Raw genomic sequence first — 17,341 nt, forward strand, 5'->3', positions numbered from 1 at the left:
TGCCAGATAGAAATTCAAGCGCCACTTTCAACTTTAGGCAATTTTTAACAAAAGAGATGTGAGCTGCCTAACAATTTTCCTATTATTGAGATATGTACATAGCTAATCATGCAATGCAGCAATACCTTTCCCTATACTTATGACAATGTGGTTGAATGTTGAAGAGAAAGTATGTTAAATGCCATTCAAGAAGTGTGTCTTCCAGCACAAGCATCAGGTCCTGCTTTTACTTTAAAGTGTCACTGTTTAATGACTTGATCATCAAGATGAACTTAATACTGCCTCAATTCCCAATTCTTCTAGTAGTTTGTCAAACGTTTTAAAGCCAACTTTAACCAAAAACAATATTCTTCCATATTTTCTTTTTCCCCCCACCATTTATTTTATATTTATTGAAAGGGACTGGAATAAAGTTACAGTAATCTGTCTATGTGATCACTAAGAATCAAGAACGGCTTGATGGCACATAATCAGTCAAACAATTTCAGATGCAGGATTGCTTTCCTTTTAGAACCCAATTTTATCTTTCAGCCTGTAAAGTGGGACTTTTTAAGTTTTTATACTAACACGATCTCTGTGATCCATCAAGGGCAGCCCCCCAAACCCCTGGTCCACATACCATTACTGGTCTGTGGCCCATTGGGAATTGGGCCGCACAAGCAGTAGGCAAGCACACAAAGCTCCATTTGCACAAGTAGCAGGCGACTGTGTGAAACATTCCTTTCCCCACCACCACCACCATTGCCGCTGCCAGTCCAAGGAGCTGGAATGATTGGGGACCGCTGTTTGAGGGCACTGTTCACTTCCTTGATAACAGCAATGTGCGAACTATTTATTTATTTATTTATTTATTTATTTATATTTTTATACCGCCCTATTCCCGAAGGACTCAGGGCGGTTTACAGGGCAGCATAAAATACAATATAAAGATAATATAAAATTAAAATAAATTAAATTAATTAAGCCTAACAATTAAAACAATATATAAAAAGCTAAAACCCCTTCAGTCCAGGCCTGATAGATCGAAAAACCAGGTTTTCAGGTCCCGGCGAAATGAACGCAGATTGGGGGCGGTCCGAAGTTCCACAGGTAAACTGGCCAGAATATTAATTTCTGTCTGGTGCTGAACATACTATTATTACCATTATGCTGAGCAACAAACAGAGATCAAAGCCAACTAACAACAGATAGAGATTGTCATTGAAAAAAGCAAGAAGAAAAAAATGTTGTAACAATAACAATAATAAAGTTGGAAGAGATCTTTGAGGTCATCTAGTCCAACCCCCTGCTCAGGCAAGGAATCCTATTCCATTTCAGACTAATGGTTGTCTAGTCTCTTCTTAAAACTTCCAGTGTTGGAGCATTCACAGCTTCTGGAGGCAGGTTGTTCCACTGGTTAATTGTTCTAACTGTCAGGAAGTTTCTCCTTAGTTTTAGGTTGCTTCTCTCCTTGGTTAGTTTCCATCCGTTGCTTCTTGTCCTGCCTTCAGGAGCTTTGGAGAATAGCTTGACTCCCTCTTCCTTGTGGCAACCCCTGAGAACTCCTGCTGTAATAAAAAAATAAACTGTTTAAAACTGTTAATGAAGAAAAGCATAAATTAAAAGATAAATTGCTAGAAGATGCAACTATATTAATAGCAAACTTCAATATCTAATTTGGTTTACTAACAAGGCTGATGGATGTTGAGAGGATTTCCAGACTCCTCTGTTGGTTTATCAAAAAGGTTTCCACTAATTTGTCATTATGAGATAATGATAAATAATGAAATATTTAAATGGAGAGGGATTCTGAAGATGTTTATGTAACCTTGACCTAGGGCTGTTAGATATGTCACTGCAAAAGTCAGGGCTGGGGTCATTTTAACATCATTACAGTCCTTGAGGCTGCCAGAATTTTGTTGAACCAGAAGCCATAGAAGAGGTCATGTTCTGAGGATACCCTGTTTCTCTCCTGTGTTCCTTTACAAGACACCCAGACTTCCATGCCTGTCTTCTGGCATATAAGTCTGCCAACGTTCACTCTAGGCGTGAACGACTTGCTACACTCAGCAATTAGTGGTAAAGTTTAGCGAATCAGATAAAACTAAACTCTTCAGCATTTCACCAGACAGTGGGGAAAAAAAGTCTACCAATCACAACCATGCAGGAATGAAGGCTGGTCTGACTGAAGAACTTTAGCCATCATTTCTCAGTTTCTTCCTGTGCTTCCTCCTACTCACCGCTCTGTTGCAACCCAGCAGAGCACTAATGTGCAATTCTGATAGATCACAATTTAAATTTACCGGCTGCCAATTGCTTCTACAATTCCGCAGAGACTCTAAAATGGCAACATCTATGTGTCATGCGATGCTATACGAGTAACAAGGGAAGTGGAAGGGGGAAAAAAATCTAACAAAGAAGAAGAAGAACCTGCCAACCTGGAAGATTTCCTGGGAATATACCCAATGCTTGAAAAGCAGAACGAAAATAAATTATTTAGTGAAAGCATAATGTGTTTGAAAGTAGATAGGGCATCTCTCAAAGCAGTGTCGGAAACTAGGATATAGTGAACTGGAAAAAAGCTTCAACCAGCTGGATCAAAATCTAAGTGGGAGTAAAGAAGCAGATGAAAGCAAGCAAGCAAGGGAGAAAACAATAAAACTGTTAAAGAAATGCAAACTTAGGTGCAAATAGATAGGCTGAGTCTAAAACACTTTCAACAGCATGAAAACATGTCACATTAACATAATCCATTATATTTTTCATTAAATGGACCATACTTTTTAAAAAGAAATAGTTCTGTAGTTCTTACTTTCAAGGAGAAAAATGAAAAAATATGTGGGTGGATTTTTTCCTTACTATAGTTAAGAAGTATTTCATTTTGAAATACTCTTTGCAACTCTTTTTTGAACTGACTCTACAAGCAAATGTAAAACTGATTGATGTAATTGAACAAAATCTGGAGAAATGTTTCAAGTATTGATAAAATAAAGACAAAAAGTTAATTGCTACATGATGAAAGGGCTTAAATCTCACTGGCAGATCTCTTGTTCCAAGAATTCTTGTTCCAAAGTTTTCAACAAAAGATATTTATGATAAACTGCCAATAATAGGCTGAGTATCTTGACTCACCCTAATCTGTCTATGTGGGGAGCTTTTAGCATTCTAATAAAACCTTCCCTTTTCATTTCAGTCCTAAGAACAAAAGCTTTAGATTTTCTTGCTCAAAGCTCAGAAATGTAACTTGGGGAAAACCTGAAATGCAAGAAACTTCTTTCTAGTTGTGCAGTTTTGACATAGTCAGAGGCATCTGCAGAGGGAAGAGCCCAAAGAGGCAAAATGGTGGATGCAATTTCATAAGTCAAGCCCTGCCCTTTGGATGGGGGTGCAATATTGATCACAACATAGCATCCACCGTCTTACTTCTTTTGGCACCAGCAATCTCTGTAGCTGCCACAGGGTATGATGAATGTTTTTATGACAAATTATCTTTTTAAATGATTAAATCCAACTGAATTTGTTGGGGAAAGAGGGAATACAAAAAAACCCTATGGCAGAGATGTCAAACTGTTGGCCCATGTGCTGGATGCGTCATACCGAAACCGGCAATGGAGAAAAAGTTGTGATATGTCACAACGCATCACATAACATTGCAAGTTTGACACCCCTGCCCTATGGGAAGTCAACCACTCCCAAAAAATACCAAATAAAATCAATACAATTCCAAATAAAATTAACACAAGTGAATACGTATATAACTTGCTTGAATAAATAAAATCTTGGAGTTAATACTTTGCTCAAAGTCTATGGAGATTCTCATTCATCCAGGCATGGTTGTGCCAAAGGACAACCTTTTTCAAAAGGCAACTGGATTTTGTTTTTCCTTGGACATTTCACTTCTCATCCAAGAAGCTTCTTCAGTTCTGACTCAGATAACTAATGTTAATCTCAGTGTGAATCTCTGCTCATCTGGATGTTAACTGCTGGTAAGAAGGTGTTCTGGTTTTTTGTTCCTTTTTTGGCATGTTGATTGTCTCTTTTGAATGGTTTATAGATTTTGTTTGTATCCATGCACCTATAATTACATTCAGATATAAAATTTAAAGATGTTTTATCACATATTGGCATATTTAACACATTGTTATAAACCTTTCCCTTTTCTCTACCTTTAAAGTAATCTAAATCCTACAGCAGTGATGGCGAACTTTTTAGAGACCGAGTGCCCAAACTGCAACCCCAAAACCACTTATGTAACGTTGTGTGCCGGGTGGGCGTGGCCCATTGGGTGGGTGTGGCCCATTGGGTGGGCGTGGTTGCAGTGGTAACACCAGACTGGGTGGGACTAAAAAGTTTAATCAAACAATTCTAACTTTGTGAGATCTTTTGTTTTCCCGCGAGAAGTTGAAATTGATTGACTGATTGAACCTCTTTTTTTTTTTTTGCACACGGCGGTGGAGGCCTAAAGTGAAAAGGTTTTATAAAACCCAGCTGAAGGCCTAGGACTGGGGCGACGGCACATGTATCCAGAGAGAGGGCTCTGCATGACACCAGTGGCACACGTGCCATAGGTTCACCACCACGGTCCTAGAGTGTTGATAATCTATAGGCAATACTGTATCAAAATACTATATGTTTATATTTTATAATAACATAATAAAACATTTTTTTAAAGAAAGAGTGTCCTCTTCCCACATTCCTGAAGCTTGTTTCTGGCAGGCAGCATACTTCACATGCTAGTAGATTTGACTGGCAGACATTTGTTTCTACTTCTAATAGTACTGATTCAACTACCAACTTTGCTCTTTATCTTCCTTCCTTCCTTTTGGGTTTCCATCATCCTGTCTCTTATTCCTCGGCTACACTTTTTATTTTCAAAGACTGTTTGTCACTAAGGATCTGAAAACTATTTAGAGTCCAGCAGTCCAGATTCTCTCCTCTGTATCTTGCTTTTAAGTGTTACTCTCAGCCGTTGGATTTGCTTCTCTGTTTATTGTGTTCCTCTGAAAAGCTGCCTGCACTATCAGTGTTCTTTCCTTGAAATGGTGACGCTTTATCCTTTCTCATTAGCTGAATTATGGCCATTCACTGCTTGAATCCTTTGACTTTTTCATTAGAAAGTGGTATGAACTAGCATTTGCTGCAAATGCATAGTATGCTAAGAGGGAAAACAAAATTCTATAAACATTGCAGCTTACAAGTGCAGACTCCTATCAGTTCATTATCAGTTTCCTTCGGAAGCTCTTGGATTAGCCAAAACTATTTTTTCTTGGGAGGAAAATTCAACTCCCTAGCAATTTTCCTCTTCCCTCCCTTTATTTATCAACTTAGTGAGCAAACTGCCTGGAACCTGACCACCTTATATGCCTTTCTACTTGGTGGGAAGTAGTCAATCAGTCACCCCCAATGGGATTCAGCAACTTTCAGGACATTTCTCTAGCTGACAGTTTCTATTCAGAACATGACAACTTCACACCTGATAGCTTAGCAGAGAAACCCTCATAACACAGTTCTTCTCTCATCGTTTTCTTTTTTTTTTCTTGTTGCAAATTTATAATAATCTCTCTCAGTGCTTTTTTTGTAAAAGAAAAAGGTGCCGGAACTCACACATGTCATACAACCCGCCTTGCCTACCCTACAAGGTTCCATCCAAAAAAGGTGCCGGAACTCCGTTCTGAGCGTTCTATGAGAAAAAAAGCCCTGATCTCTCTTCATCTTGTCCCCTGGCAAATTTATATTAATCTTCCCTATTCGCTTGCTCAGTGAGGTCATAGAAAAACCAGTTTCGAAATAACAGCCTGCTTTCTGAAAAGACACATTTTCCATAAAGTCTTTATAGAAATGTCAGTCAGCCTGGTAATTTTTGACTCTGGCCTTAATGGTCTTGGGAGACAGCAAGGCAGATAGGCTTGAGAATAAATGCCATTGTGTTTCAGTTAAATTCTCAGGGAACTGTAACTCTTTTGAAGCTCCTAGGCTTACATGAATATTGACATTCAGCGCATCTTTTTAAACAGTGAGTTCATAAAAAAGTTGATTTAATAAAGTCCAAACCTAGTCCAGTATGGATGCCTGACTTCAAATTCAACATTAAATTTAATAAGCCCACAATTTTGCTATTGTCAGTCTTCACAAGATGTCTGTACCAATAATAATCCAATTTAGCTCATTTAGCCTGCCCTGCTCACTCCATCTGAAAAAGTATGCTGTGAACCTCACCGGCCAAGGAATTTTGGCTGGCAGAGTCTAGGAGAAGAGCTTTTTTTGCCATAGCTCCTGCCCTTTGGAATATTGTGCCCCTCGAGTTGAGATCTGCCCCCACCCGCTTGATCTTCCAAAAGGACCTGAAATCCTGGCTCTGACAATTGGCTTGGGCTCCAATGGGGGCATCTGACTTTGATTAATAGATTAGGGAAAGATTTCATGTCCACCCTATTTACATATTGGTCCCTTTTTATCTAAGTTGTTGTTGTTAATTTTTGATGTTTTAATTCTTAATGCTCAAAGGTTTTAATGTTTTTAATGTTCTCATTTTTTATATTGTGTTTTTATGATGTTTTAACTGCCAGACTGACTTGACAGTTAGATGGGTGGCATAGAAATGTAATAAATAAATAAAATAAAAATATAACAATGAGGCATCTTTCTAGACTGCATTTCTATGCTACAATAATTATTACTTTAAAATATTGTTTATATATTTTCCACATAATCATCTCATATATAACATCAACCAGATAATTCTTAATCTGGATAGGAGGTTTTACAAGTGTACACATTTCTTTGTCTTTTATATTTTTTATATTCTAAAATCAGAGGTAAGACATATCTCTATTTTACAGCTGAAATTCTCTCTCTCTCTCTCTCTCTCTCTCTCTCTCTCTCTCTCTCTCTCTCTCTCTCTGTGTGTGTGTGTGTGTGTGTGTGTGTGTGTGTGTGTGTGTTACAGTCACTGGTGACCTATCCACATTCTTGGAGTTCAAATGAAGAGAATATTCAATTGATTTAACTTTGAATTAATCTGCCCCAAACAAATGATTTTCAGAAAACCAGTTCTTGGTGATGAGTAAGCCTTTGAGCAATATTGTAATAGAGGTCATAAACAAACATAAAATGTCACTATAGAAACAGGCAGACTTTGCAGACATCCCAAGCCAGCTGTCGTATGTTTGAAATTACACAGGTTATGTAAAAGAATGTAAGCATTAAGACTCTAGCTGTCACAAAACAGACCAATTAATTGCTGTGGTATTAGGCCCTTGTGAGCAGCAAATCCATCCAAGGCAACCAAAGGGCACCATGCACGCTTTTTAGCATTTGTGATACATTGTACTTGGTTGTTATTCACTATGTAAAACAGGATGATAGAGTTCTTTGCAACATTAGAGGAATATAAATAGAAGTGCATAATTCTTTCACATTGAAGTGGATGGAAACAGACAAAGAAAATAAACTGTTTTAGTTCAGTGCTGGGACAGACATGAACCATGGAAATGAAATAATGATGTCATTAAACAAATTAGGAACAGAATGCTCTGCATTAATGAACTGAAATCTTACTTAGCTGTGTTGGTCATTAACTTTTTAAAATTCACACCTTGTCTAAGCCAGGGGTCTTCAAACTTGGCACACTGGCTGAGGAATTCTGGGCGTTGAAGTCCACAAGTCATAAAAGGGCCACGTTTGAAGACCCCTGGTCTAAACGTTTGGATATATGAGATAATTCTTTTCAATGAAGCCATTTATAGTTAAACAACTTGCAAATTAATACAGAATCATTATACAATAAGACTTTTGGTTTTACTATAATAAACCAACATAAAATTATTAATCCTGAAATAGCTGAGCTGCTACGTATTTAATTTCCAGATTTACTGGCCATATCTCCCATTATTCTCAGCCAGTTTACTCACATTATTCTTTTAGGAATCACCATAGAAAAGAAGCTGCTAAAGAGCCCAGCATTGCTGTGAAGATATGGAATAGTTTACAGAAGAAGTAATACATGCCCACCCCTCAATACTTAATAATAATAATAATGTTGGAAGGGACCTTGGAGGTCATCTAGTCCAACCCCCTGCTCAGGCAGCAAACCCTATACCATTTCAGACAAGTGGCTGGCCAGTCTCTTCTTAAAAACTTCCAGTGTTGGAGCATTCACCACTTCTGGAGGCAGGTTGTTCCACTGGTTAGTTGTTCTAACTGTCAGGAAGTTTCTCCTTAGTTCTATACTACTTACTGTAGTATATCTTTAAAAAATATCAGAGGTTTTTTTTTCAAAAGAAAATGAATGTTTGCACCACTTGGATCACCTCAATATTTATCCTGAAATGGAACTAGTGGAAGAAAATATCTGAATTTGCCTCAATATTGCAAAATTATTTTATCTCCATCAAGGAGAAATAGTTATTCCTTCCTAGATTCAGTAGTAAATTCTCTGCAAAGTGTTAAGGAAAAAGAGAGGAGACTCAGAGGTGCAGAGAAAATATTTGCTACCCAAATTGCTATGAATTAATTTTTTTCCCTCAAGTTATTTCAGTCCTTACAAAGAGAAACTAATGTGTTGTCTTCTCCATTGTTTCAGACTAATATAGTACGATTGTTTATTTTGGATCACTGTTGCTTTTACATTCATTCATTCATTCATTCATTCATTCATTCATTATTCATTCATTCATTTATTCATTCATTTTATCTGCATTACTGCAGAACAACTATCTGAGAAATCCATAATGCAAAAATCCATAGAGAAGAAGGTTGCAGTACTTGATAAAAACCAAAATCAAATATACATAATAAAAAATAAAGGCCTGACCTTCCAACCTCAATTCCACCATACATTCAAGGTGTGTTGGTTTTGCTTTTGGTAGATGAGAAGAGAGAAAAAATGGGATACAATGTACCAATCATTTCAGCCATCCTGCATTAAACTGTATGAGAGCAGCATTTCAGTCCAGCTTCATTTCAGAGGCATATCTATATATTTTCTTCATAATCCTAGGATGGGAGGAAAGAACCTTAACATGCTTTAAGCAGAGGCCCCCAACCTTTTGAGCACCAGGACCGGTTCTGTGGAGCGAGGTTTTTCCGTGGACCAGAGGGGACGTGGTTTTGTGTGCTGCCTGCATCTAGTGAATGGAGTTTCACTTGTCTGCACGGCCCGGTGCCAGTCCATGGACTAGGGGTTGTGGACCCCTGCTGTAAGGAATAGCTCTTGGTACAACTTGACCTGTGTGTAGAGCCTGTCTTCCTTATACAGGCATTACAGTAATCTCCTTGATCCCATCCCTCCTGTTCATTGTTGTCCCTTTATCCTACTTCTTTCAATTTTGCCAAACATAATACTTTTTCCTAGTCTATCATCCACTCTCATCACATGCCCAAATTACATGAGTTTCTGCTTATTGATCATTGCGACAAGGGAGCAGTCAGCCTTTATTTGGTCAGCACTGATTGATTGGTTTGCCTTGTGCTTCGTGGTGCTCTTAATAACTATCCCACATTTAAAATTCAAAGGTATCTGTCTTCTTTTTCTCCCTCTTGCTCATTCTCTGACTTTCACAAAGAATGCATTGCCATTGAAAAGACCTGTGCTATTCTGATCTTTGTTGTTTTGCAACAAATGTTGTCCCTTGGTGTAATTCTTCGTGATTTTCTCTCTGTTTGCCATTGCCTTTCTCCCTAGAATTAAATCACCTCTTTATTTTTTCAACACACTGTCCAACTTTCTCAATACTTGAGCTCAAGTAACTAAAACTATCTACAATACATTGCTTTTACAGCATTGACCTTTGACTTACTTCTTGAAGTCTGTGTCTTTTCCCTACCTTCTAGCCCTTTAGAGACTGAACATAGTATATAACCCAAACGGTTATTCTGCTCAACCTATTGATGTACCCTTTAAAGGTCCCCTGAAGCCTCTAAGGATAGAACCCCTTGTACTACATATAGTAGTATTCGTGATGTGTTCCTTACCTGCAAAAAGTATGAGGATCAGTGTTTGCTGGAAACACGGATCAAAGAGACTGAAAGAAATCTCTATCGATTCTGGACTGGTCAGTAGGGATGACTACCATTAGCATTAAAAAGCTGACCTTATATATATATATATATTTACCTTTATCTAATCTAAAGGAAGGGGGAGTCCTTAGTCCTTAGGATTAAGCTACTCTGATTTATGAAGAAGAATGAAGTAAATCTGCATTTCAGCCATAGGTCAGGGATCTGTGGGGTCAGCGGTAGGGAGAAAGAGAATCAAATTAGGGGATACGTTAGAGTACAAATAACTACTTTTTTTCAATGTCGGGACATAAGAACAAAAGGCTAAGATTTAAACTGTAATGTCATAACCCATGTTTTGCCACTTTATCAGCATTGAGGTTTTTGTAAGATCTTATCATGTTTGTCAAAGGAAAGCTGACAAACAAATGTAATCTTTGTTAATACTAAGCACACACTTATTAATAGATAACCAGATAATCTGGTTATTAATAGATAACCTTTAGTATCTTCCCACAAAAATTTCCAATAAAAAGTATTAGCTGAGCTTCTTGGAACTTGCAACAAAGTAATTCTGCTTTATAGATAGAGAGATTTTTGTTTAAATATCAGTGTAAAACTAAAACAAATATTGCATGTAATTTAAGGATTTCTATGGCTGTGTTTACCAAATTTGAATTTTTTTACTATAATCCCCTGCCTCAATATAAAACTTTCTTATTCTGGGGGCTGTCAGATGTCCACTATTCTTAAACTATTGCTGTTCAACAATGTCATGGCATCAAAAGGCATTAAAGGTATTATTGTCCTAAAATGTTGCAGATTTGAATTTTATTCAGTGGTATATGCCCTTTGACCCATCCTAACCCTAGCATAAACCCTTAAACTAATATGCAAAAAAGAAGGCATAATTTAGCAGGCTCATTGTACTAGGATTCTCATTGCTCCTCTCATATTTAGGGCAATTTTTCAAAACATGAACTTCTCTAACATGGGTTTGCTCTGCACATTATGAGCACCCTCAATATGTTAGAAGACAGTAGGATTTAGATGAGCAGTGAGACAAACCTTTTAATGAGTAAGACAATTTGACATTAGAATTGTAGATGTTGCGTTGTGGGTTCTGGAGAGCAGGAAGGACGCCAAGACAATGAGTACAACATAGCAGCTCTTTATTAGGTGAAGGGACTCTACTGGGGAATAGGGGTTACCTGCGCCCTTTATATACCTGGCCAGGTACACATCCAACCAATCAGGGTGAACCTCTGTTTCCCGCCAAAAACTGATCCCGGCCACAACAGTTTCGGTTCAGCACCACCTGGTGGTATCTGTTATGCCAGTGCTCAAGGTGTTCCTTTAAGCCCAATACATAACAGTAGAGTGAGGGAAGGAACGCTTTATATCATTGGAGATCATTGAAGAAACCTGATAACCATCATTTGAGAATACTGTGCTACTGATTTCCTGAACCAAATAGCAAAATCATATCAACTACTCAACCAGTCATATGAAATACTAGAGCTGCACAGGTGTGTGTGTGTCTACCTGCTTGTCGGTATGTATGTATGTATGTATGTATGTTTGTATGTATGTATGTATGTATGTATGTATGTATGTATGTAAGGACAAAAAAGAAAAAGCATCCTAAAGTAATAACATTTAAATAGGACAGAAAGAATCATAGAATTATAAAAACACAGAGTTGGCCAAACGCAGGAGATTTCATACCATCTCAGAGAAATGGTTGTCCAATCTTTTTCCTGAAAACCTCCAGTGACAGAGTACCCACAACTTCCAGGAGGCAAGCTATTCCACTGCTTAATAGTTCTCACTGTCAGGAAATTCCTCATTATTTTCAAGTTGGATCTTCCTCTGACAACCTCCTGTTGCTTCTTATTGTACCTTCAGGTTCTATGGGGAATAAATTGATGCCCTCTTCCCTGTGGCAACTTTCAAATAATGGAAAACTGTTATTACGTCTTCCCTTAGCATTCTCTTAGTTAAACTAAACTGACCTAGTTGCAATAGTGGCTCTTCACAGGATTTTACTTCTGACCCCTTATCATCTTTGTTGCTCTTTTCTGCACTCTTTCTGGGGCCTCAGCATCATTTTTTTTATATTGTGGTGACCAGAATTGGACATAATATTCCAAATAAGGTCTTATCAGTACTGTATAGAGCAGTATTACTTCCCTTGATCTTGCTCAGACATGTCAAACACAAGGCCCGGGGGCCAGATCCAGCCCGCAAAGTGGTTTCATGTGGCCCGCGAAGCCATCCTGGAAACAGTGAGGGAACGGCCCCTACTGCCTTGGCCCTGGCCCAAAGACCCTCCTTCTGCCAGAGACCCTCAGATCTGTCCCACTCCTGACCAGGCCCCCATAGGCACCCTTGATGAGAACGATGTAGAGCTGGCCATGCCCACCCAGTAGGCCATACGCACTCTAGCCACGTCCACCCAGTAGGCCACGCCCACCCTGGCCACACCCACCCGGCCCCTTGAGGGCAACTGCAATGCTGATGCGGCCCTCAATGAAATTGAGTTTGACACCCCTGATCTTGCTATATCCCTTTGTTGATTGCAGCCCAGGTTGTGTTAGTTTTTTTGAGAGCTGCTGACTCTTAAGCAATGGTTCCACCAGGACACCTAGATCTCTCTCATAGACATTGCTATTGAGCCAGGCACTGCTTTTCCTATATCCTTATCCTGTATCCATGCATTTGGTTTTTCCTGCCTAAGTGCAGGACCTTACTTTTCTTACCACTGAACTGCATTTTGTTGGATAGTGCCCAATGGTCAAGTCGGTCAAGATCCTTCTGAATCTTGAGTCAATCTTCCAATTGAACCTGAAGGTACAATTTCAACCAGATTTTGCCAGGGGTCTGTTCTTTGAGCTTGCTGTTTAGCTCCCAGATGTTTCGTTACCAAACTAGGTAACATCTTCAGCAGGGTTTTGGGGTGAAATTTCCACAAGCTTTGTTTTATTTGTAAATTTGATGAGAGACCATTCAATTCCTTCATCTAGGTCACTTATGAAAAGAGACCAAACCAGAGTAAATTCATTAAAATGCTCAATAAATTTCCTATAAAGCAGTGGCCCCCAACCTTTCTGGCTCCATGGACTGGTGGCAGTGGCAGTGGGGAGGGAGTGGTTTCATGCGTGCAACCTAGATCCCTCATAAATGAAGCTTTGCATGCTTGCCCACCGCTTGTGCAGACCGGTTCCCAACAGGACACAGACCAGTACTGGTTCACACACCAGGGGTTGGGGACCCCTGCTGTAAAGCATTAGGCTGCATCAAGAATGTTACTTTCAAAGCAAATGTCAAAATTAGAGAATATTCTATGCAGCCCTACTTTTAACACTTCAGTCACAGCACATTTACATAGAACATAGTTCCATTTAAATAAGGCTGGCAAGTGGTTCCTTTCCTTTCTATAAGAGGCATCACAAAATGTGCCAGTGCTATAATTATAGAGGAGCAAATCGTGTACAGCTGCACACCAAATAACTGATAGAAAAATATCTACAGGAAGGTTATCTTCGTAATTGGCACCGATGGCATAGATAGCATAGAGCTCTGTCTTTGGCAGACCTGTTTGAAAAACAAAGAACTATAAGATGAAAGAAGATGACTGAATTGTAACACCTTGGGGTTGCCTAAGGAAGTATGGGCTTCCTAGAAATTTGAATAGCTGCAAAATATTTTAATGATGGAAGCCACAGCAAACTATTCATGCTGCAATCTGCCTCAACCATCTTTGCCTTCCTTTCAGAGTCTGTTGTTTAATAGTCAGACTGAAGGGGGGAGAGAATTTGTCAGCCATCAAGAATCTCATGGGGCTCATATACTTGTTTTTCTTCCCTGTAACATTACATAATGGGAGGCAGAAAATGTTTGTACAGTAGCTGTATTGGTCCTTCGGGCAAGGGGGGAAGGAAAGGAGGTGGATAATTTCAGTCTGTTTATTAGACCAATAAATCATTTATAATACTCCAGCTTTCAAGCTAGTCCCTGTTGCTCATGCCAGCCACAATATGTTACGTGGTGATGGAATGTAACAGAACTTATTGAAAATATGTTTAATTCACGTTTAACTACAATTTTTCTAAAGTTCAACAAGGAAGAGCCTGATGACTGCATATCTGTGAGCAGTGAAAGTTAGATAGGAGGACATATGGGCACAAATAAATATGTCTATCTCTGGATTAAGTCCTGCGCTATCTATAAGATTCCAAAAATCATACCAACTCTAAGTAGATGTGGTGCGTTCAAATCAAGTTATCTGAGGATGGTGATTATCACAATGTTCATAATTAACCAATTCAATACTGTATACAGTTATGCCAACATGCGAAGGCATAGAAGAGTCAGTTCTTTCAACCAGTTGTTTTGGTTTTTCTAAAGCTATGAATGCTAAACAAGATTATGTACACACAGGAACAATATTCAGCAGACCAGATGCATAAATCCAGTTATACTCCAGGGATGGGTGGATGATTATTTAATCATTTATACTCAGCGGAATGCTTCTTGACTGGAAAAAAAACTGTATGGACAGATTCTCTCAACGAGAAGACTGTTTTTCTATTTATTTTTAGATAAATTTCTGGCCAGATCCTCTTTCCTGAAGAACTCTGAATTTAATTCATTTGAATTTAATTCATTTTTTTTTAAAAAAAGTGATTTCTATGTTCATGTATCAGTATTCTTTGGTGGCAGTAGAAATAAATTCCCATTGTGCTCCCTATGATAGGGACACAGTCCACAGAGTGGATACGGGGTAAATGACACCAAATTCAAATATCCCAAGATAATATTATTGCATGTGTGCAGTGCTTTTTTTGTAAAAGAAAAAGGTGCCGGAACTCACACGTGTCATACAACCCGCCTTGCCCTACCCTACAAGGTTCCATCCAAAAAAGGTGCCGGAACTCCGTTCTGAGCGTTCTATGAGGAAAAAAGCCCTGCATGTGTGGATGTGATATCCTTAATAAGCAAATAAATTATAAGGAGTCCTCTCAGAAAACAGCTCTCTTACCCCACAATTGCTGAAAAATTTAAAACATAAAGCTGGCTTTTTTTTAGCGGGGGAAAAATATTTTCTCTAACCACTGCAGATTTAATATAATCAATGGACCGATACATTTAGCCACAGTTCATATTTATAGTAATAGCTTTGTATTTTTAGCTATTCAGAAATATTCTATTTATATACTAAAACTTTTTTTAGCAATAGATATTTCTTACTGCTACCATTTTTCCTGAGGTCTTAAAAGATGGCTTATTCAGATTAATAGCTTTTTACAATTTTTCACAAAATAACAAGAAATTGTACTAATCAGCATATCTCATAATCCAGCAAGTTGTTATTCCTGCAACTTTTTTTCTCAAGTCTTAAGCAGCCCTGTTTATATGAAATAAGCACTTTATTCCCATTTTAGTTCAAAATTCTACCACTGACTAAAATGTTGGAGGAGAAAAGAGGGACAAACTGAGCACTTTTCCTGCTCGGGTCAAAGTTTACAAAGGGAGTTTTGAGCCCCTGAGAACACAAGTTGAAATTGGTTCCCTGCCTATCTATTTGGTACAAAATCTGCAAATACTAGAGAGCAAAAGGGAAAGACGGAAATGTGTTTTGTATGAAATTTAATGGCATATTCTTATCACATTTTTCAAAGCAGAATTAAATTACAAAATTGACCAACTCTCTAAATACCTTACAAGACAAAAAAAATCGCTCTGATATTTACAGTATCATAATGCAGGGATTGTAACTTCATAAAAATGATTAGTAAGATTGTGTAGACTTAGAAAATAATAAACATGCACATTATCTTAGTCTGTTTGGAGAAAATTATGTTTGTAATGCCCCAGATCTTTTCATCCAGTAATATTTATCCAATGTCTTATGTCATAGTATTCATTTTACCCACAGAAGGTATACAAAACATACATCTTGCAACTGCTGTTGTAGCTTGTTTTGTTAATTTATAATAAATAGATTAATGCGTCTAGTTTTCTGGAATTTCTCTTGATGCTTCTTACTTTCCTGGCGAAAGAAAATGTGCAGCTTTGGATATACACTAATATGTAATTAATAGTATATATTAAATAGATGCATTACTGTATTTATGATTATTGTAATCCAGGGGTCTTCAAACTTGGCCCTTTTATGACTTGTGGACTTCAGCTCCCAGAATTCCTCAGCCAGCGTGCCTGTTGTAATCAATTGATGAAAATGGTTTTACAGGACATTATTCATGAAGATCAGTGTGGGTTTTCCCAAAGCATACTTGAAATATAATATTAAAGATGTATTAGACATTTTGGAATATCTGGAACAGCCTAATGAAAAATAAGGTATATGGATCTTTTTAAATCTAGGCTTTTAAAAATTTGATCTGGCTTTCTTGTTTAATATTCTGGAAGCTATGGACTCTGATGAGAATTTTATTGAATGGGTAAAATTGATTTGCACTTCACAAAAGCTACAGGTAACTGTAAATGGAGAATTAACAAAGCATTGTGAGATACAAAAAGGGACAATACAAGGAAGCCTCTCTATCACCATTGTTATTTGAAATAGCTTTGGGAATATATTCAACAAAAATTTAAGACAAGATGAGATAATTTTAACATGGGGATTAAAAGAGAAATATAAATTACGGGTGTTTGCTGATAATTTAGTGACAATTTTCAAAGATCCTGTGTAAGGAATAGAAATAGTAATGGAAAAACTAATGTATTAGCTAGTTTTAAAATGAACAATAAAAGATAAAGATGTTAAAAATATATGAAAATATAAAACCAAATGAAAGCATGTGAAAAAAGTAAAATACTTGGCTATTACTATGATTAATATGAACTGTTTATTTCAGAATAATTATGTTAAGACATGGATTGAAATTAAGAAGAACATGTTAAATTGGGAGAAACTACAATTGTCACGGTTGGGGGCAATCTCTGTTATAACAATGAATGTACTGTCTAGAACAGGGGTAGGCAACCTCGGCTCTTTTATGACTCATGGACTTCAACTCCCAGAATTCCTGAGTCAGCTGACTCAGGAATTCTGGGAGTTGAAGTCCATGAGTCATAAAAGAGCCAAGGTTGCCTACCCCTGGTCTAGAATGATGTTTGTTTCAAACAAATACATTTCGATAACCAATAAACCATTTAAGCAGTACCAGAAAGATATAAGAAAAAGCAAGAGTTAAATATTCATTCATGAAGATGCAAAGGATTCTGGAGGATTGGGATTGCTTGTTTTAAAATTGTTTTGCCACCAGCTGTTTGGTTTGAATAAAAGAGTGGGTATTGCTAAGAAATAAAAGAATTATAGAATTAGAAGAGCATAAAC

This window comes from Vipera berus, assembly GCF_964194415.1.
Source record: "Vipera berus genome assembly, chromosome: 4".
Lineage (NCBI taxonomy): Eukaryota > Metazoa > Chordata > Lepidosauria > Squamata > Viperidae > Vipera > Vipera berus.